General features: G+C 49.0%; 24 non-coding genes across 24 annotated transcripts; all 24 read right to left on the bottom strand.

Annotated features, from left to right (window-relative positions):
• Positions 1–60: 60 nt before the first annotated feature.
• trnah-gug (transfer RNA histidin (anticodon GUG)) lies at positions 61–132 on the bottom strand. The gene has a single exon. It is a non-coding gene; the product is annotated as a tRNA-His (tRNA).
• Positions 133–861: 729 nt separating this feature from the next.
• On the bottom strand, positions 862–934 carry trnar-acg (transfer RNA arginine (anticodon ACG)). The gene has a single exon. It is a non-coding gene; the product is annotated as a tRNA-Arg (tRNA).
• A 234-nt stretch (positions 935–1168) lies between these two features.
• Positions 1169–1240, bottom strand: trnah-gug (transfer RNA histidin (anticodon GUG)). The gene has a single exon. It is a non-coding gene; the product is annotated as a tRNA-His (tRNA).
• A 729-nt stretch (positions 1241–1969) lies between these two features.
• Positions 1970–2042, bottom strand: trnar-acg (transfer RNA arginine (anticodon ACG)). Its single transcript has one exon. It is a non-coding gene; the product is annotated as a tRNA-Arg (tRNA).
• A 234-nt stretch (positions 2043–2276) lies between these two features.
• On the bottom strand, positions 2277–2348 carry trnah-gug (transfer RNA histidin (anticodon GUG)). Its single transcript has one exon. It is a non-coding gene; the product is annotated as a tRNA-His (tRNA).
• Positions 2349–3073: 725 nt separating this feature from the next.
• trnar-acg (transfer RNA arginine (anticodon ACG)) lies at positions 3074–3146 on the bottom strand. Its single transcript has one exon. It is a non-coding gene; the product is annotated as a tRNA-Arg (tRNA).
• A 234-nt stretch (positions 3147–3380) lies between these two features.
• On the bottom strand, positions 3381–3452 carry trnah-gug (transfer RNA histidin (anticodon GUG)). The gene has a single exon. It is a non-coding gene; the product is annotated as a tRNA-His (tRNA).
• Positions 3453–4181: 729 nt separating this feature from the next.
• trnar-acg (transfer RNA arginine (anticodon ACG)) lies at positions 4182–4254 on the bottom strand. Its single transcript has one exon. It is a non-coding gene; the product is annotated as a tRNA-Arg (tRNA).
• Positions 4255–4488: 234 nt separating this feature from the next.
• On the bottom strand, positions 4489–4560 carry trnah-gug (transfer RNA histidin (anticodon GUG)). The gene has a single exon. It is a non-coding gene; the product is annotated as a tRNA-His (tRNA).
• A 729-nt stretch (positions 4561–5289) lies between these two features.
• Positions 5290–5362, bottom strand: trnar-acg (transfer RNA arginine (anticodon ACG)). The gene has a single exon. It is a non-coding gene; the product is annotated as a tRNA-Arg (tRNA).
• Positions 5363–5596: 234 nt separating this feature from the next.
• On the bottom strand, positions 5597–5668 carry trnah-gug (transfer RNA histidin (anticodon GUG)). The gene has a single exon. It is a non-coding gene; the product is annotated as a tRNA-His (tRNA).
• Positions 5669–6397: 729 nt separating this feature from the next.
• trnar-acg (transfer RNA arginine (anticodon ACG)) lies at positions 6398–6470 on the bottom strand. The gene has a single exon. It is a non-coding gene; the product is annotated as a tRNA-Arg (tRNA).
• Positions 6471–7505: 1035 nt separating this feature from the next.
• trnar-acg (transfer RNA arginine (anticodon ACG)) lies at positions 7506–7578 on the bottom strand. The gene has a single exon. It is a non-coding gene; the product is annotated as a tRNA-Arg (tRNA).
• A 1030-nt stretch (positions 7579–8608) lies between these two features.
• On the bottom strand, positions 8609–8681 carry trnar-acg (transfer RNA arginine (anticodon ACG)). The gene has a single exon. It is a non-coding gene; the product is annotated as a tRNA-Arg (tRNA).
• A 1030-nt stretch (positions 8682–9711) lies between these two features.
• Positions 9712–9784, bottom strand: trnar-acg (transfer RNA arginine (anticodon ACG)). Its single transcript has one exon. It is a non-coding gene; the product is annotated as a tRNA-Arg (tRNA).
• A 1036-nt stretch (positions 9785–10820) lies between these two features.
• Positions 10821–10893, bottom strand: trnar-acg (transfer RNA arginine (anticodon ACG)). The gene has a single exon. It is a non-coding gene; the product is annotated as a tRNA-Arg (tRNA).
• Positions 10894–11918: 1025 nt separating this feature from the next.
• On the bottom strand, positions 11919–11991 carry trnar-acg (transfer RNA arginine (anticodon ACG)). Its single transcript has one exon. It is a non-coding gene; the product is annotated as a tRNA-Arg (tRNA).
• A 234-nt stretch (positions 11992–12225) lies between these two features.
• Positions 12226–12297, bottom strand: trnah-gug (transfer RNA histidin (anticodon GUG)). Its single transcript has one exon. It is a non-coding gene; the product is annotated as a tRNA-His (tRNA).
• Positions 12298–13026: 729 nt separating this feature from the next.
• Positions 13027–13099, bottom strand: trnar-acg (transfer RNA arginine (anticodon ACG)). Its single transcript has one exon. It is a non-coding gene; the product is annotated as a tRNA-Arg (tRNA).
• A 1035-nt stretch (positions 13100–14134) lies between these two features.
• On the bottom strand, positions 14135–14207 carry trnar-acg (transfer RNA arginine (anticodon ACG)). Its single transcript has one exon. It is a non-coding gene; the product is annotated as a tRNA-Arg (tRNA).
• Positions 14208–14441: 234 nt separating this feature from the next.
• Positions 14442–14513, bottom strand: trnah-gug (transfer RNA histidin (anticodon GUG)). The gene has a single exon. It is a non-coding gene; the product is annotated as a tRNA-His (tRNA).
• A 729-nt stretch (positions 14514–15242) lies between these two features.
• trnar-acg (transfer RNA arginine (anticodon ACG)) lies at positions 15243–15315 on the bottom strand. Its single transcript has one exon. It is a non-coding gene; the product is annotated as a tRNA-Arg (tRNA).
• Positions 15316–15549: 234 nt separating this feature from the next.
• trnah-gug (transfer RNA histidin (anticodon GUG)) lies at positions 15550–15621 on the bottom strand. The gene has a single exon. It is a non-coding gene; the product is annotated as a tRNA-His (tRNA).
• A 729-nt stretch (positions 15622–16350) lies between these two features.
• Positions 16351–16423, bottom strand: trnar-acg (transfer RNA arginine (anticodon ACG)). Its single transcript has one exon. It is a non-coding gene; the product is annotated as a tRNA-Arg (tRNA).
• Between the last annotated feature and the right edge of the window lie 233 nt (positions 16424–16656).

Raw genomic sequence — 16656 nt, 5'->3', positions numbered from 1 at the left:
GGTCGCGTATACGCACGGCGCGCAACGTCCCTTGTCTGCACATAGGGACAACGAAAATTGTGCCGTGACCCGGATTCGAACCGGGGTTGCTGCGACCACAACGCAGAGTACTAACCACTATACGATCACGGCTCGCCGCTTCTCGCTGGACACACGAGAGCCGGTGGCCACGGGTGTTCTATACTGTGCTGTGCCACATGAATAAACTGCAAACGTAAGTTCCCAGCCTCTCTCCCTTTGTCTAAGCCGTCTCAATTTCCAAACAAGCCATTTTCCACCTCGTTATCTATGCCACATTTCAAGGTTTGTCACTTTTTAATTTGGTTATGACAAGATTGTGGAGCGTTTTACAAGAATGGCGCGGAAGGGCTACTCATTCCCTGCATAGTGTCCTTTTTCGGACACAAATTATGATTCTTGCCTTTGTGTCCCCGAAGCAGAACAAGGCCAGTCACTCTCACACTTTCAATGGTCCTAAATCAAGTTCAAATAGGTACTCATCCGCCCCAAAACGGCTTTGAAGTGACTATACTCGCACCAGCTTGTATTGATGGCACGCAGCACATGCATTTTCACTCGTTTGCGTCAAATCCTTGTATGGTCACACCATAGCCAGCTTTTTCTTTTTTCTACCGGTTGAAGAAAAGCATTCCCTTTTCCCAAGCTCTTTCAATACCTGCTGCAGCAAAACGTTCATTCAGGCGCTTCCTTCGTGGTATCTGCGCAACGGTGAGGAATCAAAGTAGGAGCTTTGGTGAAAAAGGCATAAGGCCTGTTCTTTTAGTTTGGCGCGCTACGCTCAACTACTTGACAGACTTTTTTCCCTCATCGCCCAAATACAGAATTGGTTAAATGGATGCTCGAGCCAGCCAGGAGTCGAACCTGGAATCTTCTGATCCGTAGTCAGACGCGTTATCCATTGCGCCACTGGCCCAAGGTGTTTGCTTCTTGCCATGTCACCGACCCAGGACACTCGCTCGGAGCGAAAGAAGTGATGGGGAAACAGCCGACAGTGGTCTTCCTCTTTCGCAGGTCTACTAACCGAGACTATATATCTAAACGCTCTTTTTAAACAGAGACGAGGGGGAGTAGCTCTGCGCATGGCACTGGTCGCGTATACGCACAGCGCGCAACGTCCCTTGTCTGCACATAGGGACAACGAAAAATGTGCCGTGACCCGGATTCGAACCGGGGTTGCTGCGACCACAACGCAGAGTACTAACCACTATACGATCACGGCTCGCCGCTTCTCGCTGGACACACGAGAGCCGGTGGCCACGGGTGTTCTATACTGTGCTGTGCCACATGAATAAACTGCAAACGTAAGTTCCCAGCCTCTCTCCCTTTGTCTAAGCCGTCTCAATTTCCAAACAAGCCATTTTCCACCTCGTTATCTATGCCACATTTCAAGGTTTGTCACTTTTTAATTTGGTTATGACAAGATTGTGGAGCGTTTTACAAGAATGGCGCGGAAGGGCTACTCATTCCCTGCATAGTGTCCTTTTTCGGACACAAATTATGATTCTTGCCTTTGTGTCCCCGAAGCAGAACAAGGCCAGTCACTCTCACACTTTCAATGGTCCTAAATCAAGTTCAAATAGGTACTCATCCGCCCCAAAACGGCTTTGAAGTGACTATACTCGCACCAGCTTGTATTGATGGCACGCAGCACATGCATTTTCACTCGTTTGCGTCAAATCCTTGTATGGTCACACCATAGCCAGCTTTTTCTTTTTTCTACCGGTTGAAGAAAAGCATTCCCTTTTCCCAAGCTCTTTCAATACCGGCTGCAGCAAAACGTTCATTCAGGCGCTTCCTTCGTGGTATCTGCGCAACGGTGAGGAATCAAAGTAGGAGCTTTGGTGAAAAAGGCATAAGGCCTGTTCTTTTAGTTTGGCGCGCTACGCTCAACTACTTGACAGACTTTTTTCCCTCATCGCCCAAATACAGAATTGGTTAAATGGATGCTCGAGCCAGCCAGGAGTCGAACCTGGAATCTTCTGATCCGTAGTCAGACGCGTTATCCATTGCGCCACTGGCCCAAGGTGTTTGCTTCTTGCCATGTCACCGACCCAGGACACTCGCTCGGAGCGAAAGAAGTGACGGGGAAACAGCCGACAGTGGTCTTCCTCTTTCGCAGGTCTACTAACCGAGACTATATATCTAAACGCTCTTTTTAAACAGAGACGAGGGGGAGTAGCTCTGCGCATGGCACTGGTCGCGTATACGCACGGCGCGCAACGTCCCTTGTCTGCACATAGGGACAACGAAAAATGTGCCGTGACCCGGATTCGAACCGGGGTTGCTGCGACCACAACGCAGAGTACTAACCACTATACGATCACGGCTCGCCGCTTCTCGCTGGACACATGAGAGCTGGTGGCCATGGGTGTTCTATACTGTGCCACATGAATAAACTGCGAACGTAAGTTCCCAGCCTCTCTCCCTTTGTATAAGCCGTCTCAATTTCCAAACAAGCCATTTTCCACCTCGTTATCTATGCCACATTTCAAGGTTTGTCACTTTTTAATTTGGTTATGACAAGATTGTGGAGCGTTTTACAAGAATGGCGCGGAAGGGCTACTCATTCCCTGCATAGTGTCCTTTTTCGGACACAAATTATGATTCTTGCCTTTGTGTCCCCGAAGCAGAACAAGGCCAGTCACTCTCACACTTTCAATGGTCCTAAATCAAGTTCAAATAGGTACTCATCCGCCCCAAAACGGCTTTGAAGTGACTATACTTGCACCAGCTTGTATTGATGGCACGCAGCACATGCATTTTCACTCGTTTGCGTCAAATCCTTGTATGGTCACACCATAGCCAGCTTTTTCTTTTTTCTACCGGTTTGAAGAAAAGCATTCCCTTTTCCCAAGCTCTTTCAATACCTGCTGCAGCAAAACGTTCATTCAGGCGCTTCCTTCGTGGTATCTGCGCAACGGTGAGGAATCAAAGTAGGAGCTTTGGTGAAAAAGGCATAAGGCCTGTTCTTTTAGTTTGGCGCGCTACGCTCAACTACTTGACAGACTTTTTTCCCTCATCGCCCAAATACAGAATTGGTTAAATGGATGCTCGAGCCAGCCAGGAGTCGAACCTGGAACCTTCTGATCCGTAGTCAGACGCGTTATCCATTGCGCCACTGGCCCAAGGTGTTTGCTGCTTGCCATGTCACCGACCCAGGACACTCGCTCGGAGCGAAAGAAGTGACGGGGAAACAGCCGACAGTGGTCTTCCTCTTTCGCAGGTCTACTAACCGAGACTATATATCTAAACGCTCTTTTTAAACAGAGACGAGGGGGAGTAGCTCTGCGCATGGCACTGGTCGCGTATACGCACGGCGCGCAACGTCCCTTGTCTGCACATAGGGACAACGAAAAATGTGCCGTGACCCGGATTCGAACCGGGGTTGCTGCGACCACAACGCAGAGTACTAACCACTATACGATCACGGCTCGCCGCTTCTCGCTGGACACACGAGAGCCGGTGGCCACGGGTGTTCTATACTGTGCTGTGCCACATGAATAAACTGCGAACGTAAGTTCCCAGCCTCTCTCCCTTTGTCTAAGCCGTCTCAATTTCCAAACAAGCCATTTTCCACCTCGTTATCTATGCCACATTTCAAGGTTTGTCACTTTTTAATTTGGTTATGACAAGATTGTGGAGCGTTTTACAAGAATGGCGCGGAAGGGCTACTCATTCCCTGCATAGTGTCCTTTTTCGGACACAAATTATGATTCTTGCCTTTGTGTCCCCGAAGCAGAACAAGGCCAGTCACTCTCACACTTTCAATGGTCCTAAATCAAGTTCAAATAGGTACTCATCCGCCCCAAAACGGCTTTGAAGTGACTATACTCGCACCAGCTTGTATTGATGGCACGCAGCACATGCATTTTCACTCGTTTGCGTCAAATCCTTGTATGGTCACACCATAGCCAGCTTTTTCTTTTTTCTACCGGTTGAAGAAAAGCATTCCCTTTTCCCAAGCTCTTTCAATACCTGCTGCAGCAAAACGTTCATTCAGGCGCTTCCTTCGTGGTATCTGCGCAACGGTGAGGAATCAAAGTAGGAGCTTTGGTGAAAAAGGCATAAGGCCTGTTCTTTTAGTTTGGCGCGCTACGCTCAACTACTTGACAGACTTTTTTCCCTCATCGCCCAAATACAGAATTGGTTAAATGGATGCTCGAGCCAGCCAGGAGTCGAACCTGGAATCTTCTGATCCGTAGTCAGACGCGTTATCCATTGCGCCACTGGCCCAAGGTGTTTGCTTCTTGCCATGTCACCGACCCAGGACACTCGCTCGGAGCGAAAGAAGTGACGGGGAAACAGCCGACAGTGGTCTTCCTCTTTCGCAGGTCTACTAACCGAGACTATATATCTAAACGCTCTTTTTAAACAGAGACGAGGGGGAGTAGCTCTGCGCATGGCACTGGTCGCGTATACGCACGGCGCGCAACGTCCCTTGTCTGCACATAGGGACAACGAAAAATGTGCCGTGACCCGGATTCGAACCGGGGTTGCTGCGACCACAACGCAGAGTACTAACCACTATACGATCACGGCTCGCCGCTTCTCGCTGGACACACGAGAGCCGGTGGCCACGGGTGTTCTATACTGTGCTGTGCCACATGAATAAACTGCGAACGTAAGTTCCCAGCCTCTCTCCCTTTGTCTAAGCCGTCTCAATTTCCAAACAAGCCATTTTCCACCTCGTTATCTATGCCACATTTCAAGGTTTGTCACTTTTTAATTTGGTTATGACAAGATTGTGGAGCGTTTTACAAGAATGGCGCGGAAGGGCTACTCATTCCCTGCATAGTGTCCTTTTTCGGACACAAATTATGATTCTTGCCTTTGTGTCCCCGAAGCAGAACAAGGCCAGTCACTCTCACACTTTCAATGGTCCTAAATCAAGTTCAAATAGGTACTCATCCGCCCCAAAACGGCTTTGAAGTGACTATACTCGCACCAGCTTGTATTGATGGCACGCAGCACATGCATTTTCACTCGTTTGCGTCAAATCCTTGTATGGTCACACCATAGCCAGCTTTTTCTTTTTTCTACCGGTTGAAGAAAAGCATTCCCTTTTCCCAAGCTCTTTCAATACCTGCTGCAGCAAAACGTTCATTCAGGCGCTTCCTTCGTGGTATCTGCGCAACGGTGAGGAATCAAAGTAGGAGCTTTGGTGAAAAAGGCATAAGGCCTGTTCTTTTAGTTTGGCGCGCTACGCTCAACTACTTGACAGACTTTTTTCCCTCATCGCCCAAATACAGAATTGGTTAAATGGATGCTCGAGCCAGCCAGGAGTCGAACCTGGAACCTTCTGATCCGTAGTCAGACGCGTTATCCATTGCGCCACTGGCCCAAGGTGTTTGCTGCTTGCCATGTCACCGACCCAGGACACTCGCTCGGAGCGAAAGAAGTGACGGGGAAACAGCCGACAGTGGTCTTCCTCTTTCGCAGGTCTACTAACCGAGACTATATATCTAAACGCTCTTTTTAAACAGAGACGAGGGGGAGTAGCTCTGCGCATGGCACTGGTCGCGTATACGCACGGCGCGCAACGTCCCTTGTCTGCACATAGGGACAACGAAAAATGTGCCGTGACCCGGATTCGAACCGGGGTTGCTGCGACCACAACGCAGAGTACTAACCACTATACGATCACGGCTCGCCGCTTCTCGCTGGACACACGAGAGCCGGTGGCCACGGGTGTTCTATACTGTGCTGTGCCACATGAATAAACTGCGAACGTAAGTTCCCAGCCTCTCTCCCTTTGTCTAAGCCGTCTCAATTTCCAAACAAGCCATTTTCCACCTCGTTATCTATGCCACATTTCAAGGTTTGTCACTTTTTAATTTGGTTATGACAAGATTGTGGAGCGTTTTACAAGAATGTCGCGGAAGGGCTACTCATTCCCTGCATAGTGTCCTTTTTCGGACACAAATTATGATTCTTGCCTTTGTGTCCCCGAAGCAGAACAAGGCCAGTCACTCTCACACTTTCAATGGTCCTAAATCAAGTTCAAATAGGTACTCATCCGCCCCAAAACTGCTTTGAAGTGACTATACTCGCACCAGCTTGTATTGATGGCACGCAGCACATGCATTTTCACTCGTTTGCGTCAAATCCTTGTATGGTCACACCATAGCCTGCTTTTTCTTTTTTCTACCGGTTGAAGAAAAGCATTCCCTTTTCCCAAGCTCTTTCAATACCTGCTGCAGCAAAACGTTCATTCAGGCGCTTCCTTCGTGGTATCTGCGCAACGGTGAGGAATCAAAGTAGGAGCTTTGGTGAAAAAGGCATAAGGCCTGTTCTTTTAGTTTGGCGCGCTACGCTCAACTACTTGACAGACTTTTTTCCCTCATCGCCCAAATACAGAATTGGTTAAATGGATGCTCGAGCCAGCCAGGAGTCGAACCTGGAATCTTCTGATCCGTAGTCAGACGCGTTATCCATTGCGCCACTGGCCCAAGGTGTTTGCTTCTTGCCATGTCACCGACCCAGGACACTCGCTCGGAGCGAAAGAAGTGACGGGGAAACAGCCGACAGTGGTCTTCCTCTTTCGCAGGTCTACTAACCGAGACTATATATCTAAACGCTCTTTTTAAACAGAGACGAGGGGGAGTAGCTCTGCGCATGGCACTGGTCGCGTATACGCACGGCGCGCAACGTCCCTTGTCTGCACATAGGGACAACGAAAATTGTGCCGTGACCCGGATTCGAACCGGGGTTGCTGCGACCACAACGCAGAGTACTAACCACAATACGATCACGGCTCGCCGCTTCTCGCTGGACACACGAGAGCCGGTGGCCACGGGTGTTCTATACTGTGCTGTGCCACATGAATACACTGCGAACGTAAGTTCCCAGCCTCTCTCCCTTTGTCTAAGCCGTCTCAATTTCCAAACAAGCCATTTTCCACCTCGTTATCTATGCCACATTTCAAGGTTTGTCACTTTTTAATTTGGTTATGACAAGATTGTGGAGCGTTTTACAAGAATGGCGCGGAAGGGCTACTCATTCCCTGCATAGTGTCCTTTTTCGGACACAAATTATGATTCTTGCCTTTGTGTCCCCGAAGCAGAACAAGGCCAGTCACTCTCACACTTTCAATGGTCCTAAATCAAGTTCAAATAGGTACTCATCCGCCCCAAAACGGCTTTGAAGTGACTATACTCGCACCAGCTTGTATTGATGGCACGCAGCACATGCATTTTCACTCGTTTGCGTCAAATCCTTGTATGGTCACACCATAGCCAGCTTTTTCTTTTTTCTACCGGTTGAAGAAAAGCATTCCCTTTTCCCAAGCTCTTTCAATACCTGCTGCAGCAAAACGTTCATTCAGGCGCTTCCTTCGTGGTATCTGCGCAACGGTGAGGAATCAAAGTAGGAGCTTTGGTGAAAAAGGCATAAGGCCTGTTCTTTTAGTTTGGCGCGCTACGCTCAACTACTTGACAGACTTTTTTCCCTCATCGCCCAAATACAGAATTGGTTAAATGGATGCTCGAGCCAGCCAGGAGTCGAACCTGGAATCTTCTGATCCGTAGTCAGACGCGTTATCCATTGCGCCACTGGCCCAAGGTGTTTGCTTGTTGCCATGTCACCGACCCAGGACACTCGCTCGGAGCGAAAGAAGTGATGGGGAAACAGCCGACAGTGGTCTTCCTCTTTCGCAGGTCTACTAACCGAGACTATATATCTAAACGCTCTTTTTAAACAGAGACGAGGGGGAGTAGCTCTGCGCATGGCACTGGTCGCGTATACGCACGGCGCGCAACGTCCCTTGTCTGCACATAGGGACAACAAAAAATGTGTCGCGACCCAGATTCGAACCGGGGTTGCTGCGACCACAACGCAGAGTACTAACCACTATACGATCACGGCTCGCCGCTTCTCGCTGGACACATGAGAGCTGGTGGCCACGGGTGTTCTATACTGTGCCACATGAATAAACTGCGAACGTAAGTTCCCAGCCTCTCTCCCTTTGTCTAAGCCGTCTCAATTTCCAAACAAGCCATTTTCCACCTCGTTATCTATGCCACATTTCAAGGTTTGTCACTTTTTAATTTGGTTATGACAAGATTGTGGAGCGTTTTACAAGAATGGCGCGGAAGGGCTACTCATTCCCTGCAAAGTGTCCTTTTTCGGACACAAATTATGATTCTTGCCTTTGTGTCCCCGAAGCAGAACAAGGCCAGTCACTCTCACACTTTCAATGGTCCTAAATCAAGTTCAAATAGGTACTCATCCGCCCCAAAACGGCTTTGAAGTGACTATACTCGCACCAGCTTGTATTGATGGCACGCAGCACATGCATTTTCACTCGTTTGCGTCAAATCCTTGTATGGTCACACCATAGCCAGCTTTTTCTTTTTTCTACCGGTTGAAGAAAAGCATTCCCTTTTCCCAAGCTCTTTCAATACCTGCTGCAGCAAAACGTTCATTCAGGCGCTTCCTTCGTGGTATCTGCGCAACGGTGAGGAATCAAAGTAGGAGCTTTGGTGAAAAAGGCATAAGGCCTGTTCTTTTAGTTTGGCGCGCTACGCTCAACTACTTGACAGACTTTTTTCCCTCATCGCCCAAATACAGAATTGGTTAAATGGATGCTCGAGCCAGCCAGGAGTCGAACCTGGAATCTTCTGATCCGTAGTCAGACGCGTTATCCATTGCGCCACTGGCCCAAGGTGTTTGCTTGTTGCCATGTCACCGACCCAGGACACTCGCTCGGAGCGAAAGAAGTGATGGGGAAACAGCCGACAGTGGTCTTCCTCTTTCGCAGGTCTACTAACCGAGACTATATATCTAAACGCTCTTTTTAAACAGAGACGAGGGGGAGTAGCTCTGCGCATGGCACTGGTCGCGTATACGCACGGCGCGCAACGTCCCTTGTCTGCACATAGGGACAACAAAAAATGTGTCGCGACCCAGATTCGAACCGGGGTTGCTGCGACCACAACGCAGAGTACTAACCACTATACGATCACGGCTCGCCGCTTCTCGCTGGACACATGAGAGCTGGTGGCCACGGGTGTTCTATACTGTGCCACATGAATAAACTGCGAACGTAAGTTCCCAGCCTCTCTCCCTTTGTCTAAGCCGTCTCAATTTCCAAACAAGCCATTTTCCACCTCGTTATCTATGCCACATTTCAAGGTTTGTCACTTTTTAATTTGGTTATGACAAGATTGTGGAGCGTTTTACAAGAATGGCGCGGAAGGGCTACTCATTCCCTGCATAGTGTCCTTTTTCGGACACAAATTATGATTCTTGCCTTTGTGTCCCCGAAGCAGAACAAGGCTAGTCACTCTCACACTTTCAATGGTCCTAAATCAAGTTCAAATAGGTACTCATCCGCCCCAAAACGGCTTTGAAGTGACTATACTCGCACCAGCTTGTATTGATGGCACGCAGCACATGCATTTTCACTCGTTTGCGTCAAATCCTTGTATGGTCACACCATAGCCAGCTTTTTCTTTTTTCTACCGGTTGAAGAAAAGCATTCCCTTTTCCCAAGCTCTTTCAATACCTGCTGCAGCAAAACGTTCATTCAGGCGCTTCCTTCGTGGTATCTGCGCAACGGTGAGGAATCAAAGTAGGAGCTTTGGTGAAAAAGGCATAAGGCCTGTTCTTTTAGTTTGGCGCGCTACGCTCAACTACTTGACAGACTTTTTTCCCTCATCGCCCAAATACAGAATTGGTTAAATGGATGCTCGAGCCAGCCAGGAGTCGAACCTGGAATCTTCTGATCCGTAGTCAGACGCGTTATCCATTGCGCCACTGGCCCAAGGTGTTTGCTTCTTGCCATGTCACCGACCCAGGACACTCGCTCGGAGCGAAAGAAGTGACGGGGAAACAGCCGACAGTGGTCTTCCTCTTTCGCAGGTCTACTAACCGAGACTATATATCTAAACGCTCTTTTTAAACAGAGACGAGGGGGAGTAGCTCTGCGCATGGCACTGGTCGCGTATACGCACGGCGCGCAACGTCCCTTGTCTGCACATAGGGACAACGAAAAATGTGCCGTGACCCGGATTCGAACCGGGGTTGCCGAGACCACAACGCAGAGTACTAACCACTATACGGTCACGGCTCGCCGCTTCTCGCTGGACACACGAGAGCCGGTGGCCACGGGTGTTCTATACTGTGCTGTGCCACATGAATAAACTGCGAACGTAAGTTCCCAGCCTCTCTCCCTTTGTCTAAGCCGTCTCAATTTCCAAACAAGCCATTTTCCACCTCGTTATCTATGCCACATTTCAAGGTTTGTCACTTTTTAATTTGGTTATGACAAGATTGTGGAGCGTTTTACAAGAATGGCGCGGAAGGGCTACTCATTCCCTGCATAGTGTCCTTTTTCGGACACAAATTATGATTCTTGCCTTTGTGTCCCCGAAGCAGAACAAGGCCAGTCACTCTCACACTTTCAATGGTCCTAAATCAAGTTCAAATAGGTACTCATCCGCCCCAAAACGGCTTTGAAGTGACTATACTCGCACCAGCTTGTATTGATGGCACGCAGCACATGCATTTTCACTCGTTTGCGTCAAATCCTTGTATGGTCACACCATAGCCAGCTTTTTCTTTTTTCTACCGGTTTGAAGAAAAGCATTCCCTTTTCCCAAGCTCTTTCAATACCTGCTGCAGCAAAACGTTCATTCAGGCGCTTCCTTCGTGGTATCTGCGCAACGGTGAGGAATCAAAGTAGGAGCTTTGGTGAAAAAGGCATAAGGCCTGTTCTTTTAGTTTGGCGCGCTACGCTCAACTACTTGACAGACTTTTTTCCCTCATCGCCCAAATACAGAATTGGTTAAATGGATGCTCGAGCCAGCCAGGAGTCGAACCTGGAATCTTCTGATTCGTAGTCAGACGCGTTATCCATTGCGCCACTGGCCCAAGGTGTTTGCTTCTTGCCATGTCACCGACCCAGGACACTCGCTCGGAGCGAAAGAAGTGACGGGGAAACAGCCGACATTGGTCTTCCTCTTTCGCAGGTCTACTAACCGAGACTATATATCTAAACGCTCTTTTTAAACAGAGACGAGGGGGAGTAGCTCTGCGCATGGCACTGGTCGCGTATACGCACGGCGCGCAACGTCCCTTGTCTGCACATAGGGACAACGAAAAATGTGCCGTGACCCGGGGATGCTGCGACCACAACGCAGAGTACTAACCACTATACGATCACGGCTCGCCGCTTCTCGCTGGACACACGAGAGCTGGTGGCCACGGGTGTTCTATACTGTGCTGTGCCACATGAATAAACTGCGAACGTAAGTTCCCAGCCTCTCTCCCTTTGTCTAAGCCGTCTCAATTTCCAAACAAGCCATTTTCCACCTCGTTATCTATGCCACATTTCAAGGTTTGTCACTTTTTAATTTGGTTATGACAAGATTGTGGAGCGTTTTACAAGAATGGCGCGGAAGGGCTACTCATTCCCTGCATAGTGTCCTTTTTCGGACACAAATTATGATTCTTGCCTTTGTGTCCCCGAAGCAGAACAAGGCCAGTCACTCTCACACTTTCAATGGTCCTAAATCAAGTTCAAATAGGTACTCATCCGCCCCAAAACGGCTTTGAAGTGACTATACTCGCACCAGCTTGTATTGATGGCACGCAGCACATGCATTTTCACTCGTTTGCGTCAAATCCTTGTATGGTCACACCATAGCCAGCTTTTTCTTTTTTCTACCGGTTTGAAGAAAAGCATTCCCTTTTCCCAAGCTCTTTCAATACCTGCTGCAGCAAAACGTTCATTCAGGCGCTTCCTTCGTGGTATCTGCGCAACGGTGAGGAATCAAAGTAGGAGCTTTGGTGAAAAAGGCATAAGGCCTGTTCTTTTAGTTTGGCGCGCTACGCTCAACTACTTGACAGACTTTTTTCCCTCATCGCCCAAATACAGAATTGGTTAAATGGATGCTCGAGCCAGCCAGGAGTTGAACCTGGAATCTTCTGATCCGTAGTCAGACGCGTTATCCATTGCGCCACTGGCCCAAGGTGTTTGCTTCTTGCCATGTCACCGACCCAGGACACTCGCTCGGAGCGAAAGAAGTGATGGGGAAACAGCCGACAGTGGTCTTCCTCTTTCGCAGGTCTACTAACCGAGACTATATATCTAAACGCTCTTTTTAAACAGAGACGAGGGGGAGTAGCTCTGCGCATGGCACTGGTCGCGTATACGCACGGCGCGCAACGTCCCTTGTCTGCACATAGGGACAACGAAAAATGTGCCGTGACCCGGATTCGAACCGGGGTTGCTGCGACCACAACGCAGAGTACTAACCACTATACGATCACGGCTCGCCGCTTCTCGCTGGACACACGAGAGCCGGTGGCCACGGGTGTTCTATACTGTGCTGTGCCACATGAATAAACTGCGAACGTAAGTTCCCAGCCTCTCTCCCTTTGTCTAAGCCGTCTCAATTTCCAAACAAGCCATTTTCCACCTCGTTATCTATGCCACATTTCAAGGTTTGTCACTTTTTAATTTGGTTATGACAAGATTGTGGAGCGTTTTACAAGAATGGCGCGGAAGGGCTACTCATTCCCTGCATAGTGTCCTTTTTCGGACACAAATTATGATTCTTGCCTTTGTGTCCCCGAAGCAGAACAAGGCCAGTCACTCTCACACTTTCAATGGTCCTAAATCAAGTTCAAATAGGTACTCATCCGCCCCAAAACGGCTTTGAAGTGACTATACTCGCACCAGCTTGTATTGATGGCACGCAGCACATGCATTTTCACTCGTTTGCGTCAAATCCTTGTATGGTCACACCATAGCCAGCTTTTTCTTTTTTCTACCGGTTGAAGAAAAGCATTCCCTTTTCCCAAGCTCTTTCAATACCGGCTGCAGCAAAACGTTCATTCAGGCGCTTCCTTCGTGGTATCTGCGCAACGGTGAGGAATCAAAGTAGGAGCTTTGGTGAAAAAGGCATAAGGCCTGTTCTTTTAGTTTGGCGCGCTACGCTCAACTACTTGACAGACTTTTTTCCCTCATCGCCCAAATACAGAATTGGTTAAATGGATGCTCGAGCCAGCCAGGAGTCGAACCTGGAATCTTCTGATCCGTAGTCAGACGCGTTATCCATTGCGCCACTGGCCCAAGGTGTTTGCTTCTTGCCATGTCACCGACCCAGGACACTCGCTCGGAGCGAAAGAAGTGATGGGGAAACAGCCGACAGTGGTCTTCCTCTTTCGCAGGTCTACTAACCGAGACTATATATCTAAACGCTCTTTTTAAACAGAGACGAGGGGGAGTAGCTCTGCGCATGGCACTGGTCGCGTATACGCACGGCGCGCAACGTCCCTTGTCTGCACATAGGGACAACGAAAAATGTGCCGTGACCCGGATTCGAACCGGGGTTGCTGCGACCACAACGCAGGGTACTAACCACTATACGATCATGGCTCGCCGCTTCTCGCTGGACACACGAGAGCCGGTGGCCACGGGTGTTCTATACTGTGCTGTGCCACATGAATAAACTGCGAACGTAAGTTCCCAGCCTCTCTCCCTTTGTCTAAGCCGTCTCAATTTCCAAACAAGCCATTTTCCACCTCGTTATCTATGCCACATTTCAAGGTTTGTCACTTTTTAATTTGGTTATGACAAGATTGTGGAGCGTTTTACAAGAATGGCGCGGAAGGGCTACTCATTCCCTGCATAGTGTCCTTTTTCGGACACAAATTATGATTCTTGCCTTTGTGTCCCCGAAGCAGAACAAGGCCAGTCACTCTCACACTTTCAATGGTCCTAAATCAAGTTCAAATAGGTACTCATCCGCCCCAAAACGGCTTTGAAGTGACTATACTCGCACCAGCTTGTATTGATGGCACGCAGCACATGCATTTTCACTCGTTTGCGTCAAATCCTTGTATGGTCACACCATAGCCAGCTTTTTCTTTTTTCTACCGGTTGAAGAAAAGCATTCCCTTTTCCCAAGCTCTTTCAATACCGGCTGCAGCAAAACGTTCATTCAGGCGCTTCCTTCGTGGTATCTGCGCAACGGTGAGGAATCAAAGTAGGAGCTTTGGTGAAAAAGGCATAAGGCCTGTTCTTTTAGTTTGGCGCGCTACGCTCAACTACTTGACAGACTTTTTTCCCTCATCGCCCAAATACAGAATTGGTTAAATGGATGCTCGAGCCAGCCAGGAGTCGAACCTGGAATCTTCTGATCCGTAGTCAGACGCGTTATCCATTGCGCCACTGGCCCAAGGTGTTTGCTTCTTGCCATGTCACCGACCCAGGACACTCGCTCGGAGCGAAAGAAGTGATGGGGAAACAGCCGACAGTGGTCTTCCTCTTTCGCAGGTCTACTAACCGAGACTATATATCTAAACGCTCTTTTTAAACAGAGACGAGGGGGAGTAGCTCTGCGCATGGCACTGGTCGCGTATACGCACGGCGCGCAACGTCCCTTGTCTGCACATAGGGACAACGAAAAATGTGCCGTGACCCGGATTCAAACCGGGGTTGCTGCGACCACAACGCAGAGTACTAACCACTATACGATCACGGCTCGCCGCTTCTCGCTGGACACACGAGAGCCGGTGGCCACGGGTGTTCTATACTGTGCTGTGCCACATGAATAAACTGCGAACATAAGTTCCCAGCCTCTCTCCCTTTGTCTAAGCCGTCTCAATTTCCAAACAAGCCATTTTCCACCTCGTTATCTATGCCACATTTCAAGGTTTGTCACTTTTTAATTTGGTTATGACAAGATTGTGGAGCGTTTTACAAGAATGGCGCGGAAGGGCTACTCATTCCCTGCATAGTGTCCTTTTTCGGACACAAATTATGATTCTTGCCTTTGTGTCCCCGAAGCAGAACAAGGCCAGTCACTCTCACACTTTCAATGGTCCTAAATCAAGTTCAAATAGGTACTCATCCGCCCCAAAACGGCTTTGAAGTGACTATACTCGCACCAGCTTGTATTGATGGCACGCAGCACATGCATTTTCACTCGTTTGCGTCAAATCCTTGTATGGTCACACCATAGCCAGCTTTTTCTTTTTTCTACCGGTTGAAGAAAAGCATTCCCTTTTCCCAAGCTCTTTCAATACCTGCTGCAGCAAAACGTTCATTCAGGCGCTTCCTTCGTGGTATCTGCGCAACGGTGAGGAATCAAAGTAGGAGCTTTGGTGAAAAAGGCATAAGGCCTGTTCTTTTAGTTTGGCGCGCTACGCTCAACTACTTGACAGACTTTTTTCCCTCATCGCCCAAATACAGAATTGGTTAAATGGATGCTCGAGCCAGCCAGGAGTCGAACCTGGAATCTTCTGATCCGTAGTCAGACGCGTTATCCATTGCGCCACTGGCCCAAGGTGTTTGCTTCTTGCCATGTCACCGACCCAGGACACTCGCTCGGAGCGAAAGAAGTGACGGGGAAACAGCCGACAGTGGTCTTCCTCTTTCGCAGGTCTACTAACCGAGACTATATATCTAAACGCTCTTTTTAAACAGAGACGAGGGGGAGTAGCTCTGCGCATGGCACTGGTCGCGTATACGCACGGCGCGCAACGTCCCTTGTCTGCACATAGGGACAACGAAAAATGTGCCGTGACCCGGATTCGAACCGGGGTTGCTGCGACCACAACGCAGAGTACTAACCACTATACGATCACGGCTCGCCGCTTCTCGCTGGACACACGAGAGCCGGTGGCCACGGGTGTTCTATACTGTGCTGTGCCACATGAATAAACTGCGAACGTAAGTTCCCAGCCTCTCTCCCTTTGTCTAAGCCGTCTCAATTTCCAAACAAGCCATTTTCCACCTCGTTATCTATGCCACATTTCAAGGTTTGTCACTTTTTAATTTGGTTATGACAAGATTGTGGAGCGTTTTACAAGAATGGCGCGGAAGGGCTACTCATTCCCTGCATAGTGTCCTTTTTCGGACACAAATTATGATTCTTGCCTTTGTGTCCCCGAAGCAGAACAAGGCCAGTCACTCTCACACTTTCAATGGTCCTAAATCAAGTTCAAATAGGTACTCATCCGCCCCAAAACGGCTTTGAAGTGACTATACTCGCACCAGCTTGTATTGATGGCACGCAGCACATGCATTTTCACTCGTTTGCGTCAAATCCTTGTATGGTCACACCATAGCCAGCTTTTTCTTTTTTCTACCGGTTGAAGAAAAGCATTCCCTTTTCCCAAGCTCTTTCAATACCGGCTGCAGCAAAACGTTCATTCAGGCGCTTCCTTCGTGGTATCTGCGCAACGGTGAGGAATCAAAGTAGGAGCTTTGGTGAAAAAGGCATAAGGCCTGTTCTTTTAGTTTGGCGCGCTACGCTCAACTACTTGACAGACTTTTTTCCCTCATCGCCCAAATACAGAATTGGTTAAATGGATGCTCGAGCCAGCCAGGAGTCGAACCTGGAATCTTCTGATCCGTAGTCAGACGCGTTATCCATTGCGCCACTGGCCCAAGGTGTTTGCTTCTTGCCATGTCACCGACCCAGGACACTCGCTCGGAGCGAAAGAAGTGACGGGGAAACAGCCGACAGTGGTCTTCCTCTTTCGCAGGTCTACTAACCGAGACTATATATCTAAACGCTCTTTTTAAACAGAGACGAGGGGGAGTAGCTCTGCGCATGGCACTGGTCGCGTATACGCACGGCGCGCAACGTCCCTTGTCTGCACATAGGGACAACGAAAAAT

The sequence above is a fragment of the Osmerus mordax genome, chromosome 19 (assembly GCF_038355195.1).
Source record: "Osmerus mordax isolate fOsmMor3 chromosome 19, fOsmMor3.pri, whole genome shotgun sequence".
Lineage (NCBI taxonomy): Eukaryota > Metazoa > Chordata > Actinopteri > Osmeriformes > Osmeridae > Osmerus > Osmerus mordax.
This window is presented reverse-complemented; position numbering and strand designations above follow the sequence as displayed.